At 37.2% G+C, this 20,165-nt stretch overlaps 1 protein-coding gene across 1 annotated transcript in view; it reads left to right on the top strand.

Annotated features, from left to right (window-relative positions):
- LOC140146245 (zinc finger homeobox protein 3-like) overlaps positions 1 to 20,165 on the top strand; it is a 155,565-nt gene that overhangs the window by 57,265 nt on the left and 78,135 nt on the right.

The following is a 20,165-nucleotide window of genomic DNA, read 5'->3' as shown; positions in this document are numbered from 1 at the left end:
GACGGGCATATGAGAAAAAAAGGGTTTTTTTTTTTCTTTTTTGTATTTTTGAACTATAAATATATTAGCCCTAGAGAGAGAAATGACAAAGTTTGGCATTCAGGTGTAATTAGGGAAAGGAGATCGGGCAGGATTTAGGTAAAAAACTAGTCTCCGCTGAAGACTTCACCTGCAGGTGTACTGGTATAGTTAAAGTTCAGTCAAGCCTTCAGACTGGAATCCTAACTTTTTTTTTATCTTCCCTGGATTGAAAACAGAACTTAGGCTTGTCCCAAATATTGTATGTGTTTGAGAATGGTCTGCTTGTACTGTCAATGTATGAAACAACTACAAAGTGACCAAACTGCGATGGTTCCTAAACATAATCAACAAGTGAAGATCAAAATTGTAAACCACTGTGCTGCATGAACATTGAACAAAAGTAATTAAAAATGCAACTAATTAGAAATGCTGCAAGGGTAGGTCCATGATTTCGAGCAAGTCTACAGAGGGGGTGCTCAGATCAGGGAAGCCCAGGGGCTTTGGTGGAACGATGTAGGAAACTAGGGTCCCCAGAAGTGGAAGCTATCTGTCTAGACGACAGCAGCTGGGTTGCATCTGTAACTCCGTGCGTGTCTATGAGGGCGTACGCCTCCCTATATGTGGGTTTTATATCTTTCCTGAGGTTATATAAAAAGTATCAGGGCTTAATTTGACTGCTCAGTGCCAGAAGTGGGCAAGTGCAATAGCTGCTATGTGTAGCTGCCATGTATGTGTATAAGACTACAATATAGTGTGTGTGAATTGCCCAATGTTCACATGGCAGCTTTTGCACTTACCCACTTCTGGCACTGAGCAGGCAAATTGTGAGCACAGGTTGCATATATGTATATGTGGATTTTACCTTATGGCTGTGCCCAGGTTCCACAGTATGTGTAGTGTAAGTTGGCAAGCTATTGAAACATACCGATATTGTTTAGCGTCAAAACGAGAGTCCGTAATGATCACGATCAAGCGCTGATAATAAAAATGACCTGTTTTCCTGCACAATCTAATTTATTCTTAAATTAAACCCTTTTGGCCATTTCAATTAGATTAATTTTTTCGATAAGTAAGTCTTTAAAACTAAAATAGGTCAAAGTCCTTGGCAGAGACTAACTTGATTCTCATCCCGTTAATTTTGTTTTGGATTGCCAACTAATTTGCTTTAATTTTAGGGCAATGTTCTTTCTCAAAATTATTTGAATAATTGCATTATAGATTGGTTACAGGGGTAAAATATTAAGGGATGCTGCTCCAGAGAGGCATAATTTATTAAGCTTTTTAAAGCTTATCCTAGAAGCTTATATAATTATGTCCATAGGTCTTGTGTTAAATATGACAGGTCTGAGGGCCTGATACAGTCTATCTTTCAACTGCTTAGCTTAGGGGTTCTCAATTTAATATATATTTGCTCGCAAGCCACCGAGGACCAAAATCATTTCAAAGATTTCTGTTAGAGGGCCAAAGACACGCTTCGTTTGCTGTATGCTACTGTTCATATCCTCTGTTCAAAGGCTAACCATAATTGCGCAGTAGGCCAGATCTGGCTATGGGCGGCCTAATATCGAGAACCACTTGTCCACTATGCTTATCAAATGCTATCATATTCATAGCAAGCAGAGCCAGTGTCTTTCAAAAGAACAGCTCAAGTCCTTCATAAGCTCAGTTTTGGTCTTAGTTGCAATGTGACCACTTCGTTGAATTGATACAGCCCATGGACCATCTCACAAACCCTAGCTAAACACTATCATAGCCAGACGGCCCATGGACCATCTTGCAAGCCTTAGCTAAACACTATCATAGCCAGTATAAAAGCAAAGCTCCATCTCAACTCTGTCGCAAGAATGATCTATAATACTACCATGTTATCTTACGAGTTAGGTATGGTGGCAGCAATGCACAATTGATAAGAGGACTTTGACTTACATTGTAACTCTCTCTAAGTTTTTTTTTAACTCAAAAATTTCAGAATTGTAACTTTTCATGACCATATTTGGAATCAGCATGAAAAATGCATCAAAATGAGTACAAACAAACATAGTATTGGTTCAGTGGTTCTTCAGATAGCTCTTGATATTTTGGGAAAATATCTCAAAACAGACTTTTTACATTGAAGCCTTTGCCCAGCACACAGAGCATTAAACCCGGTTGTAGTACATGCATAATTCCACCGAGGGCTTCTATCTTTTCTCCCAGTGTTACAGGGTCGGCTAATGTTGAATTAATCCTTTCAGAAGTTGCTAAAAAATGAAGATTGAGATAGTAAAATATTAGAACAACCAGGGGTGGCGATCAGGGGAATAAGGAAGTCTGATATGCAGTCTTGCGCTACGTGTTAATGACGAGAAAAAAATGGATTACGGTTTTTAGCATTGAGTAATATTGGTGAACATTAGTTGCTGGTATTCAGTGGGGAATTGCAGATTAGAGCACAATATAAGTAAACAGGGCAAGTAAATGAGTAAGTAAAGGTAAAAAAAAAATGTGAGACTTGTTTAAAAATGCATTTTGACAGAAAGTGTATACCTACTTCTGTGCGCTGTGGATTAATCGATTAAAACGAAACAATGGATGGCCCTTGGCCAAATTGTTTTTAAAACGTCCCGTAAGAGCACGGTTTGATGTAAAATGTCTGCAGGGTGTTGTGTGGGAAACCGTCTAAAGAAGTGATTAGCGTGATTTTTACGTCAGTTTTTGTTGCTCGAGATTTCTATTCTTTCGTCAGAACACTATAACGCAGTCTCTCTTACTTTACACACATATCCCCTTAAGACCCCCTTGGGCAAAGTTGTTGTATTATTAGCGTACCTACATGCTTGAAAATTAGCTACTGTCGCACAGGTTTTTTTTTACTGGTTTTGTTTTCGTCCGAGGCATTTTTTTTTATATTTGAAAATCCTTGGGCAGGGTGGGGATTAACATCGATTCTGGTTGAGGTCCCCATGTCCCAGGTCACTTTGCGGAATATAGGCTAGCATGCCATTAGCACCCATTAATGGAAAGATAGTTTTATTAGAGAGATGTAACTGTAGTCGTACAATGTGTCATCATCAAAGCTGATGAAAGTGTCAGATTTATGGAATACTACGGTATTAATGCTTTACGTGGTGGTGGCCACAGGCTTCATAAAAAAATTTGAGATATTTTCGCAAAATATCAAAAGCTATCTCAAGAACCACTGAACCAATACAGGGCTTGTTTGTACTCATTTTAATGCATTTTTCATGCTGATTCCAAATATGGTCATGACAATATACAATTCTGAAATTTTTGAATTTTTTAAAGAAAATTTGGAACTTGTCGTCTGCAGTCGACACCCACGTGGCAAAGGTTAAGCTTTCTGTATATTTCAGGAAAAGAATCATTATTTATTCTGTAATTGCCCATTATACGATGTATTAATTGTGTGAATGAGCACCGGCATGTTTATACGTGTTTCATGTTGATTGTCAAGAAAAGACATCTAGTATTAATTGTTTTTTTGAATAGATTGCAATTTTTTTCTCTCTTTGAAGTATACATGCGTACATTAAGGGTTAAGCTTGAATAGAATATGGAATTACCCATTACAGGGCCTTTGGGAGACGCTAAGATTTTTTGAAAGCTTCATTTGCTTCATAATTAGCTTAATTGCACTTGTTAATTACGGATGCGCAGTGCACCTGCATATGTGGCTCTGTGCAGAATATATTTTTGTTTGTGGTTTGAGAGTTATTTTTGTGCCATATGTGTAAACTTGTTTTAGCCAGTGTTGTTGTGTTAATTATGTCACCAAATGGAAGGTTGAGGAATGTGTATGAGAGGGTGTGTGGGTGGGGGTGTGTTGTGGGTATGGGGAGTATCCATTTCATGAGACGACTTAAATATCCCTTCTGTATGTACCTATGCTAGTGACAAACCTGGGTGACAAACTTAAGAGGAATCGGATGACAGGGAAAAGAATCATAAGCGTGCCATACCCCTCCCCATTTCTCTCTCTTTCCCTCCCCTCCACTGCACCCTCCTCATCTTCCACAAGTGAACTTCTGTGGGGTAAATGGTACATTGCCAATATAGAATTTAATTTAGCATGTATACATCAATTGAAACTGAAAGGGGAAAAAATCTGAAATAGCAGCAGATCCCCCTCCTCACCATCCACAAATGGATTTCTAAGGCAATAGTAGATTACCAAATCTAATTTTCTAACATTACTAGCACATGTCCGAAGAATAGGAATAATTTGAAAGAGAAAAACAAGGTCTGAATAAAATAGCAGCGCAGCAATCAAGGTCTGCTGTTGTATAACAAAAACATAATACCCATTAAAAGAGTGTTTTTTGTCCACTTGTTTCGGGCTAAAAACACAGGTGGTTTGGTGTAGAAAGAGCAATCATTGTTCTGCTCAATATTACAGCTTAAGTACTGTGGGATTTTGTGTGCGAAGGTAAACCAGCACAAAAACCAACATTGAGATCACCCGAGGGCGTTCCACCTGACCCCATTTGAAAAATAACAACGTTGGAAAAAATGACCAGTCGCGTTTGCGCCTTTTCTTTCTCAATATTATTACCACTCTTTTATTGTTATGTGTTTGTCCTTTCATACAATATACTTAAGTGAGTAGAGAAAAAAGGGAAAGTGAGAAAGTATGAATATATGGATCAAGAAATGCAAATTCGACTTGGACATGTGCCGTACCGCGCATGCATGCATGGTCATTCATTGCAGTTGGAAGTACTTATTTGTCCAAATTTTGAGCAGTTTTGCTAAGATGCTGGATTTTATGTCATGGAATCGGTGACATAGCCAGGATTCTTCCAGAGAAGGGGCAAGGTGGCTTTCAGGGGGTAAAGGAGGGGGCAAGACATCAGGGTAGCTTCCCCGGACCAGTCCTTACCCACTAAAGTTATTGTTATATAAGGCTTATTTCTTCTACCACCACCCCCACCCCCACATATTCACAGTTATAGGACTATCGCAACTACACTGTACCAACGTCCAACAATCTTGAAGAAAACAGATGAATGTTTATGGCCACTCTCTTCTCATTAAAAAAACCTCCTCTGTGTACAGACTACTTAAAAATGTGGAGTAATGAACTTGGCCAGCATTAATGGGGGCAGGCAGTAACAATGTTCCATACTGATTGGTGCTAAGCAATGGGGCCCTCCAGGTTATTTCTGCGGTTACACCACAAGGAAATTCCTACATTGTAAATCGGTGAAAAGGAAAGAATGACCTCACTGTCGTGCCCCCGAGGGGAAAGGGGGGAACCTGTGGCTGGATAGACTGATAAACAAGCTCCCCCCAGACAATGTCAAGTTTGTGGACACAACAAAAGTACCGGTCAAAATGAAACAATTTGACCATTGTCTTTTCTTGACTTCCAAAATCTGATCAGATTTTTCCACTGAGTGGTATTACTAGTAACTTTCAGAAAGTAAAAAAATGGCATCTAGAAAAAGGTGTTTATTTATATAATAACTGGTGAACCACAACTGCTATAATCTGTCATAGCAATATGTTAGACACACAGGTAGTGGTCATAGGGAGCATTTATATAGAGGGACAAGTCTTGCTAGTAGGCAGTTGCTGGCTTGACCTGATTTAAGGTCATCTGATAACCATAGCTGTCTCAGTGATAATTTCTTCTCACAGTAGTTGGCTCAAATTGGCTGTTGGGAGTTTTCTGGATGTGTAATAATTACAGTCATCCTGCGATATCAGCATTTCTTTGACCTAATGATCTATGATTCTTAAGTTGTCAACTTTGGATGTGCGTTTTCTTTGATTGTTTGTTCGCAAAATATGTTCTGGGATGTTATTGAAGAAGCATTGAGGATTTCAACAGATTTGATTGAAGTGGGTTTGATTTAGCTGTGATGTGTAAGAGTAATTTGAAGATGGGTGTATGCTGTGAGTTTGTATCGAATGTTTACTTGAGTAATGTATTACAAACAAACAAACAAGTAGGTAGGCCTACTGAATTTATTACTACCGAATCTGATTTCGGGTATTAATAGTGCTAGTTTTACATGTATCTTGTGTATATCTGGTTGACTTTTGAGTATGCCTATACTCCCAACAGGCATATCACAATAACCAATCTATAGATAGACCCCTATTTAGATCAAATCATAATAAGTCAAATAAAATATGCTTACAAAATGAATTTTTTCACAGAATCCCAATCCTGACCTAGGTAATCCGAGATGTCAAAATAAGATAATGCAAAAGTTTGAATCAACCTGTTTCATAATAAACCCCAAATGGGATTCCCAGTTGTTAATTAAAATGGACAAAATCTTGCCTCTCCCACTAAGTTGAAATAGAAGCCATCCAAAACCCCTAAGCTACATGACCTCGTGAGGTCATTACCCACTCTATGGTGGTGCTGTCAGTGTTAATTACACAACACATAATGATGAGCTGCGCTTAGAAAAGTAAGCAAATTCTTGTCAGATAAAAACAAAATCTTAGCGTGAAAAAGGAAATCTTCACGCGTCATCTCAAGAACCACTGAACCAATACTAGGCTTGTTTGGACTCATTTGAATGCATTTTTCATGAGGATTTCAAATATGATGCTAAAAATTACAAATTGAGAAATTTTTTGGAAATTATAAAAAAATTTGATTCATATTGAAGGTAGTCGGTGTCTGTAAAGCGTGGGTTAATTACAGTGAACTTGATGATGCTATCCCCTCAGTCAATTTCAGCTAATTGAAACCAAAAGTACGATTTTGCCCTGAAAAACAAAAACAATACATCCAATCTGGCATGCCTTTAATTTAATTAAAAGGTCACTAATTAAGATATTTTTAATGAAAAACATAAAAAAATAAGAAGGAAAAGGACACATCATCATCAGTCCTTGGTTGGGTCAACGACCAATTTTAAAATCAACCCATCTGTCTTGATAAGTGGTGAGGACTGGGAGGCTTCCAGGGCCGAAAGTGATTAAAAGAAAATGGCCCGAGTTTCTAATTGATGAAACTTGTTTCATAACGTGCCTGGCATGGTGATTTGTGGCATTCTGGCCATTAACTAGACTGTTGTAGAATTTTGTGCAAAATTCAATTTTCACAAGGGGAAAATGCCGGTAAAATTATGGAAAAATTAGTATGTACGGATTTAAAGTTAGTATTTAAGTTCAGCAAGAAACTCCAATAGTATATCTACTGAATTCTATAGCATGAAAAAATTTTTAAGAAAAATGTGAAAATATTACAATTCAAATATTACTCCACCCTTAAGATCTCTACTTTAATTAGAAACTGCAAATATATATATCTTCATTTGTCTTTTAAACCCCGGCTTGACCATAACAGGAAAATGGCTATGAGAGGGGGTTATCACCCGCAAGGGATCTACAGTCCTATATAGGTCAGCCAATTAAAATCAATTCTCACGGTGACCCAATAACCTATTTTTTTAATTGAAGCAGACCTATTATTAGATTTGTCATGGGTTTATAAGTTTCACCTGTAACTTTCCTCATACTAATGTAATGATAGGTATATCCACAGGTGATCTCAACTCTAGAGATTTATTACTTGAGAGTGGGTGGATTAACTTGGTATTTATGGCCACAAACATTCACATTGATATATACATTTATCATAGGTTTGCTTTATGAGTTCTCACTGGTGTGCACACTCTCAAGATGATCCTGAAGTGGATGGACTAACTTGGTGTTATGGCTGTGTTAAAATGCATTAAATGAAAAGTGCACTTAGGTGAAACATCTAAATTAAAATTTTAAAAGTTTTTAAGAAGGCTCTCAAAATGACAGGATATCAATGGATGTTTTATGACCAGCAAATCTGTATGCTGATTAATTCCTCAATGGAGTCTTTACAATAGTTAACTCATGAATATCTTTACACCAATGATACTCCAGGAAAATGAACTATTTTCATCACTTAATCGGATCCTCCAGTATGAACATACAAACCTGGCCAACTCAGAACAACTGTGGAACAACTCATTTCCAGCAGGTTTAGTAGAGAGAGGCAATTAGACAACGCCGAAAAGTGTTTGACTGACGCTAGCTGCTTACATGCGCGTACTAGCCACCACATGTATACCAAGAATTGCAAATTTTGTGCAATTAAGGGTGTATTTCTTGTGGAATGGAGCAAATGCAAAATCAAGGTCTCGCAACAGGTTGAATCTGCGATGTTCATTGTATCATAGACCATCAAAACATTTCCATGGTCTATGATTGTATACAAACATATGATTTAAGGTGTTTAATGGGAAGGTCTCAGTTTGCAAAATGCTATTGACATGTTGCCAACTTGAACATGTTGAACATTGGGCAATGTCCCAGGTCAATATCTTCTCTGAATAGCATTGAAATTCATGAATAATGGCCTAATAAAATAGTAAGGCAACAAACCATTCACATTTTGCGGGGGAAAAAAATTTGCTTAAGCAAATGACATTTTCACTGAGGAAGAATTACTATAATAGTGGAAAAATTTGCGGAGAATCAATTTTCGCGATTGTCGAGCTTTAAGCAACTGCTGCAAATGCACAAATATATTTCTTTTGTAGGCATATAGATTAATGAATGTATAAATGGAGCTTAAAATGTAATGTAATATAATGAAACTTAAATTGCACAATTTAAAAATAAGTGAAAATTTTGTAGAGTGCACAAAAATTCATCCTGCGAAAAATTCCCACTTTTACAGACCCTCCAGTTACGCTGAAAATGGGAGGATTGTCCAATACAAGTATCACATGGAAATGCAATGCAAGTGAATGTATTGAATTGAAAGACTAGCTTGTGAATGGCAACACTCAGTATGTAACCTAAGTTGTAATGTAAGCAATGACCTTATCAGGTCACCTGCTAGCTGTCCAGCTTTGCAATGTTGTGACTGGTCTGGATGGCTTGACAGCAGCAGTGATTGACCAGAGTGACCAAAGCTGTCTGTCTAGCCTGCTTGTAGTATGGTTTGGTCAGTGCGCTGGTCAGTGGATGGATTGGCTGGGATTGAATTGGTCACTTCAGGAAGTGTTGTGTAGTATTAATAGAGTCAGGGATGATATAACTTTAGGGATAGGGAAGCTGCGATGGATACTTGTTGTGTGGCTGCCGGCTGTATTCATGCATATATCAGGAGTAGCAGGATTTTGTAAGCTTACTACTTGCAATTGGGATTGCTTTGATTGAAAATAAAATGCAAGAATGGATTGCATATTGACGTAGATTGATATTGCTTGAATGTTCTTAATTAATTTTGAATTGCTTATTAAAAGAACTGACCATGCATATCAATTATATGTAAAGTCAAACTATTAAACTCATGTTTTTTATATTAACTGTAGGGGCCTTAGGGCTATATAACTGGCAATCAGTCCCAACTCACACTACTTTGTTTGTAAAACAATTCAATTTCATCATCATAATTTAACCAAATTAGATGCACAGAAAAGAATTTGTCCAAGAAAGTATTTCATTCGAACAGCCACTAGTATTGCTAGCAGGTGGCACGTTGTTCCTTTCATGTCCCAAATAACTCATGCTGGATTGCCAACCAGAGTGACCGCTAACTGCTTGACCAGCTGGACATGGGTAGGGAAGCTGAAGTGTGCAACTGATACGACTTCAAGCCGATACCCACTTGTTTTTTTTTTTATCGTCCGAAAATGCTCTCCATTTGCTGTCGCACTGCTGAGCTATATTAATCATCATGCATCATGCACAGCGAGAATGCAACATGTACGCTGCTGTGTGCATGTATGAATCTTGCAGATTAGCTAGCATTTAGTCTGCTGGATCTGGTCACTTTATATATGCCCGACCCACTGGCCTATTTGTCTGACCAAGTCAAGAGACTTCTGCATTTTGATTGCTATGAAAGCTCTTTAGAATTTGATAAGCTTACCCTGTTCCTTGTCAAACAATAGAAGGGGAAACCTAGTATGGGTTTTTGCAGTGGTCAGCGTGGGTCTGGATTTAGAGCTAAGCGAGTCAACTGACCCCCTGATTTGAGTGACCTGCTTTACGGCATCTAAGAATAGCCTTAGCCTGCTGGACTGTATTGACCAGTTGGATTGGCTTGGCTGGGCATGAATGCCCCAATGGGCAGGATATCTTTGTAATGGGTAGGGGATCCCGTAAAAGGACGCATGATGCCACTGCTCGGCTCTTTAGCATTATCCAGCACACTCAATTTACTTTCTGCTGCTGACTGTGTCGGTGACTAATCGGTGTCGTTCCTCGCTTGCATGAGCTGGTGTTGTCTGTACTTAGTTAAAACCCACTAATCTTGTATCACCATAGATCCTCGTTTAAGGTACCTGGGAATTACGAAAAGAGGGGTTGAAAAAAGAAGATTGAATATAGAACATGGATTAGATCACCAACGCAACCAGGCTTTTTTATGTCGCATCGTTGCACTTGTTGATTGTCGTTGGTTGAATTTAGCTGGCTAACCGATTTGGACAGGCAACAGTGTTGTCAATGTCGAACAAGGTTTCCACTTGTGGCATGGCATGTGTGTGATGTACACAGACATTACGATTTCTTTAACATGTAAATTTCTTCATTGTACAGGGATTAGCGTGTGATTAATTGCATGATTGCTTAAACCAGATTCAACGACATTGCATCATACATGTAGTAGAGAAGCCAGCATGCAGCAGTATCTGATTTTAGTTGATTAATTGTACGGAAATTAAAGTCACTATGGACATGGCCTCATCCCCATGGCATCTTTCAATAACCTCAGTTAAATAATCATAGTGCAAAATTTGACCTCAAGTTGCAGAGTATGAATTTTTTGTACCCAAATTTTCAAAGGTCAGCCAATGAATGTACAAATGTATTGGGGTTAAAGAATTGTGCCCTGATAGATGAACATGTTTTGGATCCTAGTGAGTGTTTAGAGTAAGGGCCTATCTGCAATAGCTGCCCTATAGACATTTAGTTTTGCACAACAGGTGCATTTGATAATTGTTTGATTAGCTGCATGATTAGTTGGTTGATGACACTCACTTTTGTGCTCTTCATTTGGCTATTCCAGACATAACCTTAATATCCCATACAAGGGGGTGTGGATTTCAAATGGATTCATCCATTCTGGTAACCCCATTTGAAATTAACACTCCCTGTGTGGAAATTAAGGGGTGTAAAACCGTGTATGGATTTCAATTGGAATCACCCATTGTTGGTTGATTGCATGAGATTCTATTTGGCTGATATATTCATGGTTTCTTCACTCGTCCACTATTTAAATGTCAGGCTTGTGATTTTTTTTCACACAAATTACTTCATTGTTGGTCAATTTGCTGCTTGACTATTCACTTGGTTGACTGCATCATTGCCTGATTCCTTGGTTGGCCGCTTAATTCGAAATATTTCATACTTTTGCTTGGAATCTTTGCTTAAATTTGGTCAATTTTGAGCGCTTCCTGTATGCCAACTATTTATAGAGTGTATCCTTAGGCGTAATCCAACAGTGGCTTTTGGGATTCTTATCCGCATTACATGCCCCCTCCCCTCTCCCAAAACTTCATTAAAACAAACTGGCAACACTATCCCTGATTAAGTGATTTTCAATCTGGCAACATGTTTGCCCTCTTTTACCCTTTCATTTGGAAGAGGAAAAAAAGCCAAGATATGCCAGAAAAATGGTCCAAGTAAATTAATTTGAAGACTTATAACATTCATGAAGCAACAGCCCATGCATGGTTGAATTGATGTTTGGAATTCCGACTTGTGTAATGTGTACGTGTGTGTTCTGTGAAATCTCCCGAGTTTTATACAGGAATTCCTGTTATAACTGGACCCATCAGTATGGCCCACAGCCATTTGCATTAGATCTAATTTAAGCTATGCCAGATATCTTATTCCCGCTTTTACTTGCAATAAAAAAAACCGCTTTTACTTGCGATAAAAAAAGTTGAACACACACATAAAAAGATGAGTTATGTGGTAATCACAAAGGGGAACGACAGATGATAGTCACAATTAAACATACATTTTGAAGACTTTTGGAAGTTTGGTGTTTTCTGTGGAAGTCCGATCAGAATGTCTCACTGAAAATTTTTGCTCTTCTCAGTGCTTGTAAAAAGTGTATTCATCATACTAGTATTCGAAGACAAAATTAGGAGCATAACTTTTTGGACTTGCTTCATCATTCGAAGACATAGTACAACTTTTTGTACTTGCTACCTGATGTGTTTGTCGTTTAAAAACTGCATATTTATGAATATTAATGAGCTTGTTTGCATATTATCTGTCTCCTAAAGTTTACCTTTGTTGTGTGGGACACCTACGAACCGCATATTACTAGGTATGTATCCTTTGACTCTGGATGTTTTTGCAATCATCTCCAAGAGTATGAAAAAAAAACCATGCTGTTTACTCTACATAAGAAAATCAAGCAAAAAGGCTTAATAAAGAACCTTGTAGATCAATTACGTTTTCCAATTATCATCATTTAATAGTCTGCCATTTAGTTTTTTTTTCTTTTTCTGTTGCCAAGGTCCTCTGCATAGCAACAGTTAATTGCTTGACCTTAAAGCTTAACCTATGCTTTTACTAGATCCTTAATCGGGCACAGATGTTACGCATTCATCAAGAAAACAACAAGAAGATGCAACAATTTGAAGTGTTTCTAGATACTAGTCATTGCATAGGGCATTATATCAGAACAATAAAAGCGATAGTGCTCAATAAATATTTTAAAATTTTATATTATAATCATGGCATGAATTCTTTGCAGAGTTGAATTCACATAATCAACATTGTCGGGGGCATTTGGAGACGTTAAATCCGTGTTACTAAGGTTCCGCTAATAGTCGTCGCTATCAGTACGCACTCCCTAAAATCAATAATGAATGTTTCGTATTAAATTTAAATATAAGCATGTGTGTTGATTGATGTAGGGATAAAATCAAGAAGATGTTTTACTCAGTGTTTATTAATATTTAATTATTGTGTAATACTATCTTCGCATTTACCCTGTAACGATTTAAGCTTACCTATTATTATGTACTGCTGAAGCCGATATATGTGGGGGAGTACTTTCCCGAAATTGGGACGAGAAAATAATTAATTTCATTTGTTATGTTATTCAGGTCCAGGAATCTAGATTTATTAATCAGATTATGCGCTTATATTGTATTATGTTGTGGGCCAAAGTTGAGAATGTGCAGAATTAATGTATTTTATTGTGGGAGGGGATGGATACTAGTATTATACAATCGTCTTACACCGTTATGATCATGCTAGTTAGCACCATCACACACTAGGAGCCACAACATCCTCATCTATCTGGATTATGTTCTTTAACCCCAATACATTTGTACATTCATTGAATGACCTTTGAAAATTTGGGTACAAAAACTCATACTCTGCAACTTGAGGTCAAATTTTGCAGATTGTGTAATTGAAGTTATTGAACTATGCCATTGGGATGAGACCATAGTGTGGACTCTGATGCCCGTGATGATGATCCAAGATATTCCAACAAGCTTGCTTCACTCCCTAGTATTAGAGGGGCTAGATCTAAACCAATCTATTTTCCCGGACAGCTTTTACTTGATATTTGTTCATCATGGCCAATCAATAAATTGATTTTTTATTGATCAGTTAATCAGTGAATCGAGTAAAAAGCAAGACAAATCATGCAATCAGCCTGGATCAATCAGTTAGTAAATCAATTGATCAATCAATTGGAAAGTGATCAATCAAGCATATCAATCAATCAATCAATCAAGATAAATCGTACAATAAACCTGGACCAGGCAGTTCATCAATTGACAATCGATTAATGAATCAGTCAATATCAATCAATCAATCAAGTACACATTGGTCAAACAGTGAATAATCTAATCAATAAATTAATCCATTCTTGTGAAAATTTCAAATACAAAGTTCATACCCTCGGTGGAAGTTTCATCTAGCTAGACAAATAATCATCAAACAATACCGATACGTTTTTTTTCTTCCCAGACAACGGTACACAAGCAAACCTAAAAACTAATCAACGACAAAATTCATTTTGCAGAATGAATTACTTTTGCTGACATATGTAGAAACTCTTTTTAACCTTTTCCATGACAACAGCATAGACCTTAATCATAAAAAGAACATGTTACTAAAAACTTGCCAAATTCAAAACTTTTAATGAACATATTTGAAATGTACATGTAGAATGCATTACAATGAGTACAAACATGCCTAGTATTGGTTCAGCGTGGGACTAAAATTGACCTTAGAATTTTGCGAAATTGATTGAATTTGTTAAAAACAAGTGTTAAGTAATAAGCCGAAATCAAAGCATGATTGACATTACACAATGGTACATAATATGCAAAATACTCCCAGATCTCAAGCTGTGCCCTTTTGATCTCCGAGTCCTGTTCAATTGGAGCAAGTTTATTTTTCTGCTTTGCTCTTTTATTTCAATTTTTTTTTTGAACAGAGGCCCAACTACTGTTTTCCTATTACAAATTGAATTAACATGTGATTGTGCAGTGAACCATTATGCATGGTACATTGTTCTGGCTGTCTAGTTAATGGACCAGAATTACACAGACTGTATAATGTGTCCGTAGCAAAATAAGCAAAAATTATTTCTAATGTGGGTGTAAAACTTTGTATTTCACAATCCATTTAAAGGATGGTCATTTTTTAATCACTAGAGGTGAAAGGTCAAGTTTAGATGTAATTTCAGTCTTCACTCATATTCCCTTTTCATCGGATTTGGCTATTCCCAAATGAAATCCGTACACCCCCCCCCCCCTTATGGAAGACATAACCTTTATCTCCCACACAGGGGTTGTTGATTTTAAATGTAGTCGCCCATTTAGGTAACCCCATTTGAAATTCACACTACAATGTGGACCTATAGAAATACTGCACATTACAGTGGCACAGGCCTAGTTTATAGTTTACCGGTAATTTATCTTGCATAATATGATAAATTAGCTAAAATTTGAATGCCATAAATCAAAATAATAAAATTTGAGGAAAAAGAATGGAAGGTGTTGAATAAAACAAGGCATTAGGTATTGATAATCCCAATCCCACGCTATATTGACCCATATTTTTATCAGTGTCATAAACATCAACAATTTTTTGCCAACAATTATGTCATCAAAACAATAACTATGCAGCTGATCAACAAGTTTGGTTTCCTGATTGAAACCAAGATTGCCACAAAATTTCAGCCCAAATCGCGGGTCAGATAATCGAAACGTCACCCAATTTTTCTCTTTACCATTGGTTTCTATGGGGCATGAAACTACCAGAAGTCACGGGGGCTGATGTTGAAAAGTCGCCCAATATATTAGACAGGAAATTGTCAAAACTCGCTGGGAAAATCTTCAAAAGTGGCCCAATTGGGCTACCAAATCATGGGTTTGGCAACTCTTGTGCAGTAGAGCCATCACATCATTCAAAATTGACAATTAATTGTTTTTAAAATCCATTTTTCATATTTATGGGTAGATCCACAGTTTATAGGCCTGTAGTATAAAGGACTAATTGTTTACGCTGAAATCATCAACTTTTCACAAGTTTGTTTTAAAGACTTCAATATTTGGAGTGAAAATGTCTGGAAATTTAGCAATTGCACAAATTTGGTACCTACTATTCCAAGCTATACACTTCTTCAAGGGATGAAGCTTACCTGGGGTATGAGCCCCCAGATAGTCCCTGAATCCCTCTACCCTGTTTTGCCCTCCTCCAGATCATTTTGATCCTGCTCTCCTGTGAAAGTCTGCGCATATTTATGCAACCGGTATCATTGGCACTGGTCCTCAAAAAGTGGGGAACTTTCAAAATGACTTTCAAAGTCGGTAGCTGTACTTGCAACACTAATTATGCAAATGTTTTTGTATTTTGTTAATGAGCCTTTCAATAACATTACAACTTAATGCTCAATTAAATTGACTGCAGCATCAGTCAATTTACCCTTCCCTGGTCTCATTAAATGTGCAAATCATACATGGTGTAATAATTGGTGTATGTGCAAAATCATGAAAACTGCATGCATGCATGTAGAATCTACACTTTGAGCCAAGTTTAGAGTCATTGAATCAGGTGCTTCGCTTATATTTTTACAACACACCTTAATGAAATGCAAGATTACACAAAAGCTAATTAGCGCAAAACTTCCTTTCTATTTTCTATTTCTGTTGACGTTCACTTTTCTCCCACCTTTGTATGATCCAGTCACATGACTGAATGAGTGGATCACATGACTGAGTGAATCAGAACAAATCTGGTGGAAGTGAAATATGAAGGAATTCCCCATATAGCTGCTGTATGAATATGTTCAGATTCTGAAGCTTATCTCATGAATATCTCAAGAGTCACTAGACCATGTTTGTTCTCACGTAGGTTTGTTTTTGTGTAAATATTATGAAATTATGCATATTGTAAAAACAAATTGAAACTTTGGCCAATTTCCTTGAGGCCTCCTGTCAGGTAGTTAAATAAGCATAGTTGATAAATGGACTCAAACACAATCAAATTCAAAAGAATGACAGGTCATTGTTTGAACGTGTCCGACGGCGAACCCACGAAAAACTTATTAATTGTTGTGAAATACTGTCGTAAAAGCCTATCCCAAAAATTACATTGTTTGAGTTCATTTTTCATGACTAGCATTTTGGAGAAAGGAATAAAAACAGATAAAAATTTACTTTACTGTTTTACTTTACTGTTTTGGACAGATAAAAATTTACTTCACTGTTTTGGACTTGCTTTTTTAAAATCAAATTTTTAAATATTTTACCTGGCAGCCATTTTGTACAACTAGCATATAAAGGTAAAACCAGTCCACTTATTGTATGACTTTGTTTGCTTAATTATATTGTTTAGATACATTCATATTTTGGCTCGTTAGGTGAGCTAGCCAAGAGTCTGGTTGAAACTCTTAAAGATTGTTTAATTAGCAAGTCACGTTTGCCATTTTCTGTTTTACCAGGGTTTTAAAAAGGTACCAGGTATGGCTATAATCAGTCTGTAATGTAGATGTGTATACCTGAGGTGACTATCAATCAGTCACAGAATGGACTATTCCAGTTAAAATCCATACACCCCCCTGTGGAAGACATGATCTTAATCTCCAACACAGGGTGTGTAGATTTCAAATGGAGTCACCCATTCAGGTAACCCCCTTTTGAAATTCACACTCTTGAGTGGAAGATTAAGGTCATGTCTTCCATAGGGGGCGTATGGATTTCAATTTGAATAGCTCAAGCCATTTTGGCTGTTCACCATATTTATTACTCTTTCATTCACTCTCTCTGTGTCTCTGAGTGTCTTTTGTCTCTCCATCTTTCTTTTGCTGTCTTTCTTTTGCTGTCTTTCTGTCTTTCTCTGCATTGTCCTACACAATGTCACAAGTCTTGCCTATAATATTCAAAAAAGTTAAAAAATAGTTTTTATAAAGGACACAGCTCTCACAACAAAAATCCTCTCTCCACAAGTCATACAGTGTCCCTTTGAATGACGACATACTGAGATGTAATTTGTGCGTTATCCATGTGATTTAACCATTTAGGTTGACCCAATTCCAGAAAAAAAATGTTGCACATTTTTGGCAGTGTTCCTTTAAAGGCTAAATACAACACACAAGTCCTGGGCTTCAGCTAATGGATTTATGGGCTATAAGATTACCAATTGCACCAAGAATGTTGTAAATGCATATGTTGCTGTATGTTACTGCACAATTTGAACACCCAATTGCTTCAGTATTTTTGGTACTAGCGTTCATTTTAAGCTAGTGGGAATTTTTCAAATGTATCATGTACTATGCAGGTGCATAGAGCTGCTAATTAGTTCAAATATTAATTAAAACGAGCCAGACGGTATAGCCATCAGGTGAGAATATTTAATTAGCAAAATATGCTAATTTGATTAGCAAAATATGCTAATCGTTGAATTTTCAGCTAGAATGAGAAAAATATGCAATTTTTATTTTACATCGGTGACGTGATGATGAGGATGATGTTTTAATATCACAAAATCACACAATTTGTAAAGAACCACTATGCACTAACCAGAGTACTTTGCATCTAGACCATCTCATGAGTCCTAACTGCTGATTGGTCAAAAGAAGGCTTTTATGATTTATTGAACCAATCAGCAGCTTGGTAAGAACTGTGGTAGGGATGAAGAGGATTGAGCTTACACATTAAGAAGCTGCATTTTAATTGGTCACTCAGATCAATATATCATTTTATTAACCAATCAGAACTGATGTATGGAAGGGGGAAGTTCTCAAATTTACACAAGGCAGCCATTTTCAGTTATATCTTTCTTATAGATATCCCCATAATGCAGCTATCATCATCACTGTCATCAGCATCATCAAGACTTTTTTTTCCATTTTGCCATCTTTGCAGTCCCTAATCTCATCAGACACAACAACATTGGGCTATTCCAGTTAAAACCCATACACCCCCTGTGGATGATATAACCTTACTATCCCACACAGGGGTTGTAGATTTCAAATGGAATCGCCCATTCAGGTAGCCCCATTTGAAATTCACACTCCCTGTGTGGAAGATTAAAGTTATGTCTTCCATAGGGAGTGTGGATTTGAACTGGAATAGCCCATTTAGAATGAGATAGCTAGCTATAATGGTTTAGATAGGGGTTAACAAAGGCCAATGCGACATCTTTCAAGTTCTTTACCAGAACATCCAGATTATTTTGTTTTAAAGGTGCCAATGTTGTAAATTCTGCTGGGTCATCCAATTTATGGACTGGTCAGATAGAGCTTTTGCCATAGCAATTGTGTTCAAAGTAAACTTTTTTGAGAACATTTTAGTTACAATACTTGTAATTTGGTCCGGGGGCTTGCAGTTCTTGGCTTATTCTATGTACACTTTGATACAATAGGGTTACATTTGACCATAACTCAAGAATTGCTGAACTGCCTGAAATATAGTATTAAAAGTTGGACAATAAGTTCTACCATCATGACCATTGTAATGGCGGAATGCATACACAAGTCTTTCAAAATAATGAGTCCATTTATCTCTAATGCACCCTTAAAGCAGAAGAAATAAATATTACGGAAGAAGATGATGAAAAAAAATATATAAAAAGCGGCAGGCCTGAGTAGATAATTAAGAGCAGATGTTTGACATACCAGTAATCCTGCAGGCCTGTTGGTAATCAATTTAGGACGGACTCTATGAAACACAAGAGTTGTGAGAGACTAGCGGGTCTGTACCAGTCCATCATGGGCCATACACACTCTACCATCCACTCTCATCAACGTCATTATTAACGGCGTATTATTAGATTACTTCTCTCCCTCTCCAATCCCAATGATGATGATGATGAGTTAAGATGATACTTGGACTAGTCCCCCGACATGTTTGTTTGTCGCTTTTGTAATTTATCTTCGGTTGTGGGATTTTTTTCAAGGTTAGTCTGGATTTACCTGCCTAGCCATATTTTAGGCGAAGATATTTCGTAATTTCTTTCTTTTTTAGCATAAGTTCTTGTTATTATTTATCCACAAAAATGACTTCTCATGTTTGCACATGACAAAAATAACAGTAAAGCTTTGTTAGGACAAGATGCTGTAAATTTAGACAATCGTCAATTCAACTGTGTAATAATCGCAAACCTGTAAACTTTTTAGTGACCAGTCCCTTAGTCATAATTTATCATGAAATTGAATGTGGCATAAAACCTTCCATTGACCATTCCCTAAAATTCCTTGTATACAATCATTCAGAAATTATAACTAAGACCCCGGGATAGGACACTCATGATACGTGGAGTTTTTCGTCATTTTGGGACTGCACATTTTGAGGTCATCAGGGGTCGCGAGCTTATCAGTTTCCCACTTAGTGCGTCTTGGGACAGGGACATTAAGTTGCCAAGACAAGGTTGCCAGGTCCATTATAGTGTAACTTGCTCCAGGGTTGATGTCAACAAACTCGCAATTGAGTTTATTTATCCCCTAAAGTGATAAAATTTGGCAACACCACCCTGCTAGGAGGTGAAAACATAGAACATGGCATATTACTCATAACTTTTTAATAAAGGGACGTTCCCATGTGCGTTATTATACCTCTTGTCTGGGCCTGTGTAAACGGAGGAGCTTTTGAGTATACATATCATGGATCTCCAAGCTGAAGAAGACGAAGAAAATCGGGCAAAAT

The sequence above is a fragment of the Amphiura filiformis genome, chromosome 2 (genome assembly GCF_039555335.1).
Source record: "Amphiura filiformis chromosome 2, Afil_fr2py, whole genome shotgun sequence".
Taxonomy (NCBI): Eukaryota; Metazoa; Echinodermata; class Ophiuroidea; order Amphilepidida; family Amphiuridae; genus Amphiura; species Amphiura filiformis.
The sequence above is the reverse complement of the archived record's forward strand: the minus strand, read 5'-3'. Positions and strand labels throughout refer to the sequence as shown.